The sequence below is a fragment of the Balaenoptera acutorostrata genome, chromosome 10 (assembly GCF_949987535.1).
Source record: "Balaenoptera acutorostrata chromosome 10, mBalAcu1.1, whole genome shotgun sequence".
Classification (NCBI taxonomy): Eukaryota; Metazoa; Chordata; class Mammalia; order Artiodactyla; family Balaenopteridae; genus Balaenoptera; species Balaenoptera acutorostrata.
Window position 1 is genome coordinate 53,392,953 of NC_080073.1, and position 16,188 is coordinate 53,409,140.

Genomic DNA, 16,188 nt, shown 5'->3' on the forward strand with positions numbered 1-16,188 from the left:
TTTTTCCTTTTCCTGATATTGGTAATTTGTGTCTTTGACAGTCTTGCTAGAGATTTATCAATTTATTGATCTTACTAAGAAGCAGCTTTTTGTTTCACTGGTGGTCTTTACTGTTTTCTATTTTTAATTTTTTTTACTTCTGCTCTAATCTTTTTTATTCTTTCCTTCTGCTATTTATGTTTAGTTTCCTCTTTTTTTAGTTTCTTAAAGTAGAAGCTTAAATTATTAAATTATTTCATCTTTTCTAATGTAAATATTTAATGCTATAAGTTTCCCTTGAAGCACTGCTTTAGTTGCCTTCACAAATTTTGATATGTAGTATTTTAATTTTAGTTCAGTTCAAAGTATTTTCCAGTTTCCGTTGAGTCTTTCTCTTTGACTCATGGATTATTTAGAAGTGTGTTAATTTCCAAGTGTTTGAAGATTTTCCTGTTATCTTTCTCTTACTCATTTCTAGTTTAATTTCATTATGGTCAGAGAACATACTTTGTATCATTTCAGTTTTTAAATTTTTTTATGGGTTGTTTTATGACCTTGGTTATGTTCTATCTTGGTGAATATTCTATATATACTTGAAAATAATATGTATTCTTTGTCATTGGGAGAATTGTTCTGTAAATGTCAATTAGATCCAGTTCTTGTTGATATTTTTCAGTTCTTCTATATCTTGATTGATTTTAAAAAATCTTTATTTTATAATTTTAGAGCTGTGGTCTAGAAAGAAAGCACAACCCCTGCTTACAATGTCATATGTATTCAAAATTTCCCCTGAATTTGTGTTCTTTCACAGACTGCCTTATTTGTATATTTAATTTTCCTGAATATCACCTGCAAAAAGTCACAAGAACTTGATATTTGTTCATATTTTTGGAAAGCACACAAATATTACAGGACGGGGTGCTGTTAATCTTATTTTATGAGGTCCTCTCCCTGACTATCTGGCACTTGCCATTATTTTAGGTAAATATCTAAAAAACCAGTTTTAGAGCCACCTGGAGATACTTTTTTTTTTTTTTTTTTGACCTTGGGGCATGTGGGATCTTAGTTCCCTGACCAGGGATTGAACCCACGTACCCTGCAGTGGAAGGGCAGAGTCCTAACCACTGGACTGCCAGGGAAGTCCCTGGAGATACTTTTTCAGACAATTTAGGGGACTCCAATTCAGGCTTAATGTAAATACATTGGGTTCAACCCCGCAAGCCTCACGGCACAGCCAGAAAAAGAAAATGTATGTATATATATATATGCGTTGGTTCTAGTGAGTGGATGAATGGCCTCCAAAGAGGTTCTGAGACCACAGCTCCCCCGTTAAGACTGCCGAGTAGACTGAGTCACCAGGGAGACATCTGTGGAAGGAACCTTTAGACAATCCAGATTCATCCATCCCCTTTACAAGAGGGGGATTTTCCTTTATCCTCCTAAGACTTCCATTCCAGCTTTGAATATGCAAAGTCTTCTGTAGTATTTTGAGCCTGTTATGGGGCCCGGGTGGACCCTAGACCACATCTATAGAAGAGGGACCATTAGAGCTCTGATCCTTCGGTTCTGAGGATCCCGGGCTGGACTGGGGTCTTGTCTCACACAGGTAACACCTTGATCTCTCTCCTTTTTCTCCCCACCCTAGCTCGTGAATGACCTTAGACAATGCATTCTAAATGGGGGTGATAAAAAATGGTTCCTGGGGTGGTGGTGGTGAAAATGTCTCACTTTTTAATATATAAAGTACAGATATAGGTAGAGTACATAAATAGATGAACAGTCTATCTCTTGTATTAATTTCATTGGGGGGATGCTTAAGGAAATTTATCTGAAAAGGCTTCCTAGGAAACTGATGATGATAAAAAAGGTTGAGATATACTGCTTTAAATTGAAGTTGCTGAGAGGCGCCAAGCGGAAGGGCTACTGGGCTTTGAACAGTTTCTAATTGGCGGGGGGAGGGTGATGCTTCAGAATTTTATTACAAGAAAATATTTTTATCCAGAGATTTTCAGTGACTAGAACAAAAGGAAAATAGGATTAAGTCATATCATGAATTCAGGTTAAATGTGAGGTGGTTGTTAAGAGCTTTGTTAAGTAACACAGGGAGAAGTTATAAAATAGGGAGAATTTCCTTCTGCCTGGAGTCCTTTAGGAAAGGTCCTGTGGGAAGTAAACCAGGTCTCCTGGAGGGCTGTCAGTCCACTGGGTGGCTGAGGCAGGAGCCTTCAAATCAGTATTTTAAAACCTGGGTACCACCCCTTTCCCATTGGACAATTGGCAACGTTTGAGTATGAGCTATGTATTAGGTAATACTACTGAATCAATGTTAACTGCCAGAAATTGATAATTGTACTGTGGTTAAATAAGAGAAGGTTCTTATTCTTGGAAAATACATAATGAAGTGTTTAGGAATAAAAGGAGATGTCTGTGCCTCACAGTGTTTCCAGAAAACCTGTCTATAAGGAGAAAGGGAGAGGGAAGGGGAGGAGGAGGGAGCTGGTTGGGTGTGGATGGAGGGGAGGAAAGGAAGGGGCAGGGCAGGAGAAGGGAGGGAGAGAGCCAGAGCCAGGATAAAGCAGATACCAGAACATCAGTAACTGTTAAATATGGGTTCAGCAATAAAGGAGTTCTCTGTAATATTCTTGGAACTCTTCTGTAAGTTTGAATCATTTCAGAGTATAAAGGAAAAGAAATAAAAAGGAAACGAAAACACATGGCTTCTTTGAGATATACAAGTCACACCGTGTCCTGTAATATTATTTGATTTGATGGTTTATTTTTTTAATTTTAATTTTTTAATTGAAGTATAGTTCATTTACAATGTTGTCTTAGTTTCTGCTGTACAGCAGAGTGATTCAGTTATACATATATATACATTCTTTTTCATATTCTTTTCCGTTATCGTTTATCACAGGATACTGAATATAGTTCCCTGTGCTATACAGTAGGACCTTGTTGTTTATCCATTCTATACATAATAGTTTGCATCTGCTAATCCCAAACTCCCAATTCATCCCTTCCCCACCCACCTGTAATGTTATTTGAAATCAACAAATCAATGAAATAGTTTGACTGAAAGCAGGATCCAGGAGAGCAGGTGTTGCCCTAAGTCCTGGCGCAGTGCCGGGCTGTAGTCGGCTCAATAAATATTTGCTAGAAAGGATGGAATCAGAGTAGCAGTGATTTCAGAGTAGGCCTTGCAGGTTTGGATGTGTTTCCCCATACACACCTCTCTGTGCCTCTGTGGTTTTTGTGAAAATCACGAAATGACAAATTTTGTCTCAGGGACCTTGCATTAACGACTAGTGTAATGGAAGAGACTGAAACCCTAATTTTAGACTTCTTGCTGGTAAAGCACACAAGGCACCCAGCAGAGCATTTGTGACATTCTTCCTGTATTGGTTCCCATTTAAAAAGTATGGAATCTCCAGAAAACTGTGTTTAGGTGGAAGCTAAAGTTCCTTTTATTATGGTAAAATATACATAACATAAACTGTACCATTTTAACCATTTTGAAGGGGACAGTTCAGTGGCATTAAGTATACTCACACTGTTGGGAAGCCATCACCATTCTCCATCTCTAGAACTTTTTCATCCTCCTAAAGAGAAACTCTGTATCCATTATGCAATAACTTTTATTATTATTATTTGCTTAGCAAACCATTTATTCTACAGAATTATAATTGTTACCTTTAGTGACAGTAGGCTATGGGACCCCAAATCTCAAATTGGTGGCACCAAAATTAAAGAACTTACTTTAATTAATTATCTTGAAACACAAATTTAACAGGAACATCTACTGCTAGTTTACACAAATTAACTTTCCCTAAAGATTATGACATACATGGGGAGGGGCAATAGAGGGTAGGGAATTAAGAGGTTATAAACTATTATGTATAAAATAAGCTACAAGGTTATATTGTACAACACAGGGAATACAGCCAATATTTTAAAATAACTATAAATGGAGTATAACCTTTAAAAATTGTGAATCACTGTATTGTACACCTGTAACTTATGTAATATTGTACATCAACTGTACTGCAGTAAAATTTTTTAAAAAGATTATAGCATACACTATAATATATACTGTTTAAAGTGAAATGTGGGACTTCCCTGGTGGCGCAGAGGTTAAGAATCCACCTGCCAATGCAGGGGACATGGGTTCAAGTCCTGGGCTGGGAAGATCCCACATGTCGTGGAGCAACTAAGCCTGTGCGCCACAACTACTGAGCCTGTGCTCTAGAGCCCTTGTGCCACAACTACTGAGCCCTCTTGCCTAGAGCCCGTGCTCCATAACAAGAGAAGCCACCGCAATGAGAAGCCCGTGTACCGCAACGAAGAGTAACACCTGCTCGCCGCAACTAAAGAAAGCCCGCGCGCAGCAACAAAGACCCAACACAGCCAAAAATAAATAATAAATAAATAAGTTAATTAAAAAAAATAAAGTGAAAAGTAAGATTTCTAAGGCTTTTTTTTTTTTTTTAAATTTTATTTATTTATTTATTTATTTATGGCTGTGTTGGGTCTTCGTTTCTGTGCGAGGGCTTTCTCTAGTTGCGGCGAGTGGGGGCCACTCTTCATCGCGGTGCGCGGGCCTCTCACTATCGTGGCCTCTCTTGTTGCGGAGCACAGGCTCCAGACGCGCAGGCTCAGTAGTTGTGGCTCACGGGCCCGGTTGCTCCGCGGCATGTGGGATCTTCCCAGACCAGAGCTCGTAGCCGTGTCCCCTGCATTGGCAGGCAGATTCTGAACCACTGCGCCACCAGGGAAGCCCCTCTAAGGCTTTTAAAAATACTTCTTAAAATTAACCTTATGGTGGAATAATTGACAGACAAATGTACCTGTTTTCAGTGTATAGTTCAGTGACTTTTGTGTCTTTTTTTAATACATAAAGGGGGGTCATTCTCTGTTTTAATGACTTAGTTTTCTAGTTGTAAAGGTATTATTTCATGTTCCTTATAAAAAACTTGGAAAATTCAGAAAAGGCTACAGAGAAAACAAAAGACATTAATAATGATCTCTATCTCTCTTTAAAAATAGACTCTTTTGGGCTTCCCTGGTGGCGCAGTGGTTGAGGGTCTGCCTGCCGGTGCAGGGGACGCGGGTTCGAGCCCTGGTCTGGGGGGATCCCACATGCCGCGGAGCAACTGGGCCCATGAGTCACGATTACTGAGCCTGCGCGTCTGGAGCCTGTGCTCCCAACAGGAGAGGCCGCGATAGTGAGAGGCCCGCGCACGGCGATGAAGAGTGGCCCCCACTTGCCACAACTAGAGAGAAAGCCCTCGCAAAGAAACGAAGACCCAACACAGCCATAAATAAATTAAAAAAAAAAAAAAAAAAAAAAAAAAAAGTAGAAAGGACAGAAATTCAGAACAAAGGCCAATTTGTGTTAAAAAAAAAAAAAAAAAAGACTCTTTTTAGAGCAGTTTTAGGCTCATAGCAAAATTGAGTGGAACTAGAGTTCCCATGTATCCCATGTGCATGTCCCCAGCCTCTCTTATTATATTTTAAATTATAAAGTAGAGAGTTGCTAGCCTTCTGAGTTTTCCGGGGTCACTTTTCTCCCGGAGCCTCCCTGGCACTTGGGTTCTCCTACACCTTGTTTGGTGGCTCGTGACAAAGTCATGCCAAGAAGGCAGCCACGGGGTTCGTGTTTGCCTGGTAGGTCTTCAGTATTTGATGGTTGAGCCAACAAGTGATTGGCACAGCTTCAGATTTCGGTTTGTTATAGACTTGCTTAGAAGTATTCTTTTCAGGGTGAGTTCTACATGGAGGCTCTAAAACAGCTCTGGCAAATAAAAAATACAGCTCTGGCTTCTTGATGAGACATTAACAGAAAGAGGCACCTGGGCATTTATGAGCTATGAGGTGGTTTAAGCTAATTTTCAGACAGCTTTTGTGTCCAAGCAGATTGTGTCCTAACCCTTTGTTGGTGAGTATTTTGGATCTTGGAATGTATTTTCCTTCCGAAAGGAGGAATAAGGATTAAAGAGGATGGTTCGTGGGAAAGAAAGAGAGCTGGTAAATTACTACCAGGGGGTGAGCAACACTTCGTGTGTGTGTGTGTGTGTGTGTGTGTGTGTGTGACACGTGACTGATGCCCTTGAAAGGGGGAGAGAGGTGGTCACGCAGTCTCTTGTGGCAGTTTCCAGGAAATCAGGAAGGTTCAGAGACACTCATTTGGTTTCTGAGCCGATGAAAGGGGAGACAGAGCTGCAAAAGGAACTCCCATTCTCACTCAGAACTGGATAGTTTTAAGCTGTGGGGGGAGTGTTATGTACACTAGCTTGCAACCTTCTGGTGTCCATTCTAGCCTTGCTGTCTCATTTAGGTCAATTGGATTTGAGTTAGAAATTTGGCCAGACAACAGAATATTTAAACTGGTTTCCCCTGTTGCACCTCATTTCCATAGTCTTTATAATCCGAATCGATGCAAATGCTCTTGTTATCCTGAATGTGAATGCAGGCTTCTGATTTGTTTAATTTTATATCATGTTAATAGACCCACAGACATAGAAAACAAAGTTATGGTTACCAAAGAGGAAAGTGTAGGGAGGGATAAATTAGGAGTTTGGGATTAACAGATACACATTATTATACATAAAATAGATAACCAACAAGGACCTACTGTATAGCACAGGGAACTATATTCAATATCTTGTAATAAACTATAATGGAAAAGAATCTGAAAAAGAATATATATGTATATAAACATATACATATATATAACAATCACTTTGCTGCACACCTGAAACGAACACAACATTGTAAATTTTACTGTAATAAAAGTGGAAAAAATTTTTACTTCACGTTGTTGAACTTGGTGAGTGTAGCTGAGGGTCTGAATGACAAGTGGGGTGTGGCTGGTACCAGCCTTACTTTATGTGGTACCTCTGGCATCCTGGGCCACAGGGGAAGGGTGCTTTAGTTAGGTTGATAAAACCCAAAAGCAAGTTCAGGAAGGGACCTCCTGGGCTCCCCATTTGCCCTGGGTCTTGAGCTGTTTGTTGCTCGTGGAAGCTTTTTTGTATGTAATGTTTTGAACATTCAGCATGGCACTAAGATGGTCCTCTCTGTGCCAGGGAGTTTGGAAGAACCGTTTTACAATAGAATACATCAGACCCCAGGAGGGAGAGTTTTATATTTCTTAACTGCTAGGCAACTTTTTCATTCTCAGCATTGGAGAGAACTTGATTGTAAGTAACCCTATGACCACATGTTACGACTCAGGAATAATCCTGACGTTTTACCTCTATTCTTTTTCTGGAAGCATTTTCCAAAATAAAGAAAAATTGCTTAACAGTAAAAGGCAGGGGTAGGCTGACATTTTCCTTCTCAGGGAATTATTCCGGGATCCTGAAGGCCCTCAGATGAACTTGCCCTCATCTCACAGGTAAGGAAACAGCCCCAAAGAGATGACATTTAATTCAAAGTTATACTCTGACTTTGTGGCAGAGTCAGAACAAGAAACTGGATCTCTGCTCCTCAGGCAATTTTGGAAAAACTCCAGAAGAGTGATGCTAAATATGGTCTTTCTGCCCTGTGGTTTTGTTATACAGCAAAGAATACCCACTGGTTTCTCATTATCTGGCCAGTGCCCTGAGATTCATTCCACATTGCAGTTTATTAGCTGTTTTGAATGATGGAGAAGCATTTCAAAACGTGCAGAGAGCTATTCTTGAACCCTGTGTTCCTGGGGTATTAAAAGATCGTGTTGGGGATATCTTATCTCTGAGTCTGATGCTGATTTCCTCTAATATATCGCAAAGAATAAGTCACTTTTTTTTTTTTTTTTTTTTAGCCGTAGGGTTTGTGGGATCTTAGTTCCCCAACCAGGGATTGAACCTGGGCCCTTGGCAGTGAAAGTGCGGAGTCCTAACCACTGGACCGCCTGCAATTCCCTATATCGCAAAGAGAACTGTTTTTTTAAACTTTTAATTAATGAATTAATTTTTGGCTGCATTGGGTCTTCATTGCTGCACGCGGGCTTTTCTCTAGTTGAGGCAAGCGGGGGCTACTCTTCGTTGCGGTGCGCAGGCTTCTCATTGTGGTGGCTTCTCTTGTTGCGGAGCACTGACTTTAGGAGCGCAGGCTTCAGTAGTTGTGACACACGGGCTCAGTAGTTGTAGCTCGCGGGCTCTAGAGCGCAGGCTCAGTAGTTGTGGCGCACGGGCTTAGTTGCTCCGCAGCCTGTGGGATCTTCCCGGACCAGGGCTTGAACCCGTGTCCTCTTCATTGACAGGCGGATTCTTAAGCACTGCGCCACCAGGGAAGTCCAGAACTAGGTTTAATAGTAGCTTTCTGTAGCCAATGTTGCTTTTATTTCATTTTCCAAATTATGAATAAAGAACCAGTCTTTAGGACTGCTTCGAATCTGTCAGTAGATAGTGCACTGTTTCTTGTGATGCTGAAATAGAAGATGCACTTCTGAATTCTGGAAGGTACCTAGCTAAATCTGATTAGGTTGCATTAAACATTTAAGACTTCCCTGGGGACTGATGTTTCCTAGCACGTCTTAGGACAGAGCATTCTTCAGTTGCTTGGCAGTGGCTCTAGCCTGGACCTTGGCATGTTGGCAGATGTGACATGTTTGTTTTTCTTGCACACTCCTCCATTCTTGAAGAACTGCTCTTTTGGACCACACCCTGGCTCCCTAGAGATGGTGTTTGAACTTTGGGGGACACTTCCCATGGTGCACTAGTGAGCTTTCCATGTGCTGCAGTGGCTCTTCCTCTGGTTAGGTATAGGGGTTGGCAAACTTTCTGTAAAGGGTCAGATAGTAAGTGATTTCAACTCTGCTGTTGTAGCATGAAAGCAACCATGGATAGTATGTAAACAAACAGGCATGGCTGTGCTCCAATAAAACTTTATTTACAAAAAACAAGTGGTGGGCTGGATTTGGCCCATAGGCCATTGTTTGCTTATCTCTGGTTTAGCAGCTTTTTGGAAAACAAGGCTGAAGCACCCTTGGCTTCTGTGGGTGATGGAGGAGAGAATCCAGTACTTGGGACATAAACATCTTAGTTGAGATTTAGCATCCGTGGTGGGGAAGATGCTTTTGTATTATTTTTCAATAACTTCTCAGTTATTATAACAAAAAAGGCTTCTTCTGGGAAAAAATTTCCCCTAATCTCACTGCTCTTGGGATCATACAACTGTATTTTCATTTTTATACATTTCTTTTGAGTCCTGTCATTTTGTACTTTTACTCTTGCAAAGCCTTGATGTGTGTGCATACCAGTTGGTTTTATTCAAGAGCAAAATGCACCTGCGTATCTGACAGGTGTTAGTACATTGAGATCTAGTAAAGCCTAAAAGGTATAAATCAGTTTTGTTGGAGAAAATATTTTAAGGACGGATTTGTGAGGAGCAGTGTCATTTTCTGTTTTTTGACTTTTTCAATAAAAGAGTTATAATTCACTCTTAAGCCCTGTAAAAGAGGAATAGCCAGAGGGCCAACTATTGGAAGAAATCAGGCCAGGACTAAAGTGAATCAGGTAAATGGCTATTCAGTGCCAAAGTCACACTGTCGCTCTAAGTTAACTTTGTGGTCCCCAGGTTTCATGGCGGCATGAGCCTTCCTGCACCTTTGCCAATGGCTGCAGAGGCTAGACCACAGAAGATTAAAATTTTTTTCTTTCTTCTTGGTTGGTGCACACACAATAAATCAAGAAACAAATGACCACACTTCAGTCTCACACTATATGAAGTGACTCTAAAAGTGTATTTTCCGAAACAGGAATTCCCAAATATATGTATCTCCAAGAATGGCAAGAGTCCTTTTTACAACAGTGCTACCATCGCTCAAATTATTTTGAAAGCTACTTTTTTGGAATTGCCTTCAGAACAAGTACAAGCCACCGCAGAAAAGAAGTCTGCCCGCTTTGTGGTCTTACCTCATTTTTGACTAAAAATGGCTCTGACTTGCTCTCTGCTGTTTCCCAATCTTGTAACCATGCTCAGAGCAGATGGATTTGTCTCAATGGACCTAAAGGTTATGGGTAATGACAATAAGCCAGGAGCCTCTGAGGGTCTTTCATTGGCGGGAACAAAAATATTTATTTCTGTGTAAGTTGTGGTAGTTAAAAAACAGTCATGCCTTTGTACATCATTAGGCTGTTCTCAAATCACCATGCCAACATGACTTTTGAATGAGATTATTCTTACCTGAAGTGGGCTCCAAGAATGACCTGCTTTATTCCAAATCCTAGTCTAGGGTGTGAGGCAGAGGTCCTTGAAAGGCCCTCATTTTTTATGTGCTCTCTTGTTGCTGTTACCTTGGATATTTGAAAGGCTGTTCTAGGTTTGCTTTTCTGCGAGACCGTGTGTATATTCCTAGAAGCTGACAGACTGTAATATGTTCTCCCTGTTCCTCTTGTCCTCTCCTGCCCTCCCTCCAACATGGCAAGTGGGAAGCTTATGTCCTGTACTAGGGAGTTTTATTGTCTGGCAGGCAGTTGTGTAGGCTCGTAACTTGGGAGACTGTCTCGGAGCTGCTCAGAAGCAGAGTTAGGATCTTCGTTGCAGACAGTAGATTCCTTCTAAGCCATCTAAGCAGCAGGTGATTTATTAGACAGGTTTAGTTAGACAGTATTTCTGGGAGAACCAAGCTTCAGTGCTACACGTGCAGCAGTGACACAGCTTGTCTCCAACCAAATCTCAACCATAAGGTTCTAATTCACTTCCACCCCAGTACCTGTGACAGTAGAGGCAGAACAGTAAACCCTCTGCACAGCTGCTCCAAGACATCAAACACGCCTCCCACTGTCCTGTCTTGCTGAAAGTTCTGGCCTCCCAGCCTGTGGCTGCTGCCTCCTGTTGTTCCTCTCTGCCTTTCAAATCTTGCGTGGGTGCATCTGCTTGTAAGAATCTAGCTGCAAGAGAGTCGGTGAAGGGAGCGTCTAGCTTTCTCACCTCTGCAGAGCAGGAAGGCAGGTGGGCTTGAAGACTGTTGGATAGTGCTGAACTTTGCAATATTTGTGACCAAGGGTGTTTGCATAGAGGTGATGACTAAAACTCTGGTGGGTAGATAGATTCTTGAAGTGCAAAGAACAGAGGGAGAAGGACTGAGTGTGGGAGACTCTGGGGCTATTGGGAGAATTCAGTGACTGGGATTCAGTGCAGCTGCCAGTGCTGTTACCACTGTGTCGCAGGTGGCACTGCTGTGTAGGAGCGGTTTCCTGCCATGCCTGTGCCCTTGGCATGGTCCTGACCTTGGGAAGAGGGAAGAAGTGCTGGGCTCATGGTGCTCTTTCCTATATAGCTCTGGGGTTTCGTGGCTGGCAGAACCAGTTTCAGTTTCCAGCCTGATGACCACAGGTAAGTTATTACGCCATTCTTAGTTTTAGTCTGCTTATCTATAAAATGATGATATGCTTATCATGCAGGGAGATTGTGATGGTAAAATCAGATTACAGGTGACTGTCTAACCCACATCTCTGATGTATGGTGGTTGCCCAATAAATGACGACTATTATGCTCAACTTTGCCCTCTTTCCCTTTTCCTTTTGTCAGAGCAGGTCACAGCTGCCTTAAACCCCAGTGGGTACAGTAGCTTCTGTGCTTTTTCTTAGCCATTAGCTTACCTCCCCCCCACCCCCCGTATGGCTAACTTTCCCCTTGCTCCCTGAACATTTTATTTTGAAAAATTTCAAACATACAGGAAAGTTGGTAGAGTTGTATAGGGAGCACACATGTATCTATCATCTGGACTCTACAATGAACATTTCATTATACCTGCTTTATTACGTAGCTTTCCATCTATCCATCCATCAACCCATTTCCTTCCTTCCTCCCTGCCTCCCTCCCTCTCTCCCTCCCTTCCTCTCTCTCTCCATCCCTCCTCCCTCCCTTCCTCCCTCCCTCCCTCCCTCCCTCCCTCCCTTCCTTCCTTCCTTCCTTCCATCCTTCCCTCCCCCACATGGCTTTCGGGATCCTAGTTCCCTGACCAGGGATTGAACCCGGGCCCTGGCGGTGAAAGTGCGGAGTCCTAAACCACTGGACTGCCAGGGAATTTCCCATTTTATTTCTTTATACATTTCAAAGTAGATTACCAATATCAGTACACTTCCTTGTAAACATTTTATCCTATCGTTAACGATCTGTTTGCAGTTTTTTTCTCTTGATGTAAAATTTCACAATGAAATGCATGAATCTTAAGTGTGTATTTGCTGAGTTTTGACAACTGCGTGCACCTGTTTCCCAAAGCCATGTCAAGATATAGAATATCACCACCTTCCCAGAGTTCCCTCGTGCCCCTGCCCCTCCCATCACAGGCAGCCACCACCCTGCTTTTCCCCCACTATAGATTAGTTTTACCTAGTCTAGCATTTCATATAAATGGAACCAGACAGTAGGTACTAGTTACTGCCTGGCTTCCTATAGTTAGCCTAACGCGTTGGGACTCGTCTGTGTCGTCATGTCTTTTCAGGCACTGATTCCCTCTCACTGCTGAGATGGCAGCTTTAAAATCATTGCTGTGAAGAAGGAAGAACCATGAGCCTTCCTCATGGAACTTGGAGGTGGTTTCTCCTTTTCCTTTCCAGTTGGATGGCATCAATGCACAAAGGCTCTTTGTAGCCGATTAGAGTTAAAGGGTCTCAGAGGCCGTTTGGCTCAGTCTCTCTGGGTCTCAGCATCTGGGCCAGGGCGCCCTTTCTCTGATCCGTTTCCCTCCCCTCTCCAGGAATAGTGTTAGTGGAGGTTTATGTGCAGGAGGAGTGAGAGGGCCATTGGATGGGCACCTTTGACATTTAATTGTCTTAGGGTTAAAAAGCATGAATCCAGCCTTCTTCTAATGATTTTTGTTGTTGAGGATTTCGTTATGCTGAGTACGTGCTAGAAATATAGGACCAGTCAGCCACAACAGCTGGGTTGGAAACAAATTTCTATTTGGCTTTTCTGTTAACGAATTAACCAGAACCTGAAGCTGCTAAATTCTCTGATGGAAAAAGGAGTCACTTTCTTGCCTCCTCTCCCCAATTTCTTCCTCCCCCCCGACCCTTCCCTTTCTTTCGTCCTTCCTCCCTTCTCCTCCATCTCTCTGTCTCTGTCACACACACACACACACACACACACACACACACATACGAGACACACACCCCTTTTGAGCATATTTACATTTAGTGACTTATATGAAAGTTTAGGTAGATCGTTTTTGAAGGTGGTTGAGATGTTTGAGGGGCAGAAGGAAGAGGGTGGGAAAAGAATGGCACGGCATGATGACAGGGCAGCAGTGCCCACTCTCCGGGGACAGGTTATTAAGTAATATGACAAGTGTTGGACCCAGCAAGGCTCCGTATGTGCTGGTTCCTTCTTTGTTCTCTCGTGTGCAAAGGTTCTGGAACCTGCCTGCACAGGAGAAGTACTGGGAATTATTACAGAATACTTCCCACTCTGGACCAGTTGAACCAGAATGTGGGCCCCCTCCCCCGCACCGTTCAGTGTGCACCCACAGTTTAAAATCACTTCGGGACCCATTTTCACGTACATTATCGCCGCTAATCCTAATAATCATTCAAGGCAGGCAGGTTTTAGTAAGATCTTATTATTTTAGCTGAGCCAGCTGATGTCGAAGTGGACGTTCGAACAGAGGGCAATCTGACTGCAGTGGCCACATTCTCCCCATTACCCTGTGTCCCCCCTGATCCCTTTATGTGGATGGATTTCATGGAGCAAGATGGTTGTTCATTCATTTGTTGCTCACCATCTGCCACGTGTGGGTGGAAGGTCATTGGTGGATCCCTCCCTCTGGGAGTAATGGGCAGGGAAGGAGACCCCGGGCCGTGGTGTGGAGTCCCAGGGCACAGGGGGAGCACGGTGGAGGGGCACCAGTTCTGGATGTGGTAGGCAAAGAACTCTTTCTGGAGGAAATACCACCTGCTTAGGATGTGGAGTTGTGAGAGAGCTCTGAAGCTTAGAGCCAGAAAGAAAAGAACCAGGAGCTGGTTACTTTATCACTTTTATCATGAAACACTCTCAATCCACCCATCGTGTAGTAAGGCGTGGTTTCTTACTTGCTCCAGCATCCTCTTTGCATTTGAAAAATAAAAGAAAATGCTTTATCATAGGTTTTCTTTAAATTGCAAATTTCATTGAATTTTAAAGGATTTTTTTTTTGTCGGTTCAATATAACATGTTAAGAAGATGTAAAAAAAAAATTGTGACTTTAGAGCTAAGAAATCCTGAGCAAATAGTGCTTATGTCCTACCACTCCTGGAAGGCATAGGTGTTCTGTAAGAAGAGTAGGATCATATGAATTATTTCTAATTTCTTTTCTTCCTGGTGGAAACCTTATAGTATAGCATAGTGTTAAAAGCCTCGGCGTTTAACATTAAATAAAAGCCCAGCTTTGTCACTTTCATTTAACTGTATGTATGAAAGTTACCCTACCTTTCTAAACCTCAGTTTCCTCATCAGTAAAACGGGAATAATGATATCACATATAATCTAAAAAAATCACTTATTTATTGTTTGTTTCCATTTTGTAATTTTATATTGTCATGAAATGAATAGATGACTATTTTTTATCTTTTTCTTTGAGTTATAGTTGATTTACAGTGTTGTGTTAGTTTCAAGTGTACAGCACAGTGATTTAGTCGTACATCTATCTATCATCTATCTATCTATCTATCTATTCTTTTCCAGATTCTTTTCCCTTATAAGTTATTATAAAATATTGAATATATTTCCCTGTGCTATACAGTAGGTCCTTGTTGTTTATCTGTGTTATATATAGTACTGTATATATGTTAATCCCAAATTCCTTATTTATCCCTCCTCCCCACCTTTCCCCTTTGGTAACCGTAAGTTTGTTTTCTATGTCTGTAAGTCTGTTTTTGTTTTGTAAGTAAGTTCATTTGTATCATTTTTTAGATTCCACATATAAGTGATATCATATATTTGTCTTTCTCTGTCTTATTTACTTCACTCAGTATGATAATCTCTAGGTCCATCCATGTTGCTGCAAATGGCATTATTTCATTCTTTTTTATGGCTGAATAGTATTCCATTGTACATATGTACCACTTCTTTATCCATTCTGTCGATGGACATTTAGGTTGTTTCCATGTCTTGGGTATTGTAAATAGTGCTGCAGTGAACATTGGGGTGCATGTATCTTTTTGAATTATAATAGTTTTCTCTGGATATATGCCCAAGAGTGGGATTGCTGGATCATATGGTAGCTCTATTTTTAGTTTTTTAAGGAACCTCCATTCTGTTCTCCATAGTGGCTGTACCAATTTACTATTTTTTCTCAGCTTTTAAAAATGTAATATTTGGTTTATACAAAAGAGTATATGCAAGTATATGTTATATATATATATATATATATATGTATATGTCATAAGAGTAATAAGAACATGAACAGGTGTGAGTTCACTGCTCAATCAAGGAAGGATCATGTAACCACTAGAAGCTCACCTACGCATGCGTTCTCCAACTCCTACACCTCCCCCCTTTCAGGTTACCATTAATTCTTGGGTTTTGATTCATCATTGTTTAAAAAATATTTTATTTATTTATTTATTTCTCTGCACTGTGTCTTAGTTGCACCACGTGAGATCTAGTTCCCTGACCAGGGATTGAACCAGGGCCACCTGTGTTGGGAGCGCGGAGTTTTAGCCACTGGACCACCAGGGAAGTCCCTTGATTCATCATTGCTTTGTCTTTTTATAAATAATAATATAAATTATTTTTATAATATTTATTTAAATAATTTATCATTTAGTTTTGTTTGTTTTCAATTTTATATATTTAAAAAGTATGTTGTGGGGACTTCCCTGGTGGTGCAGTGGTTCCAATGCAGGGGGCCCGGGTTCGATCCCTGGTCAGGGAACTAGATCCCACATGCATGCAGCAACTGAGAGTTCGCATGCCACAGCTAAGGAGCCTGCGAACCGCAGCTAAGGAGCCTGCCTGCTGCAACTAAGACCCAGCACAACCAAATAAATAAATAAATAAATAAATATTTAAAAATATATATGTTGTATGTAGTCTTCTGCAGTTGTTTGTTTTCACTCATTATGGTTCCAAAATTGATCCCTGTTATTGTGTTTAACTGTGGTGCATTCTTAGAACACTCCTTTGTGTGAATTACTTACCTGGTGGTAGGGGTTTAGATAGTTCCATTTTTGCTCCCAGGAGCACTGTTGCCACTGTGCGCACACGTGTGTGTGTGTCTCCCAGTGTGTGCGGTCGAGAATT

The 16,188-nt window shown here is 41.4% G+C and overlaps 1 protein-coding gene across 4 annotated transcripts in view; it reads left to right on the forward strand.

Moving 5' to 3' along the window:
• OSBPL10 (oxysterol binding protein like 10) overlaps nt 1–16,188 on the forward strand; it is a 387,153-nt gene that overhangs the window by 106,053 nt on the left and 264,912 nt on the right. The window lies entirely within an intron of this gene.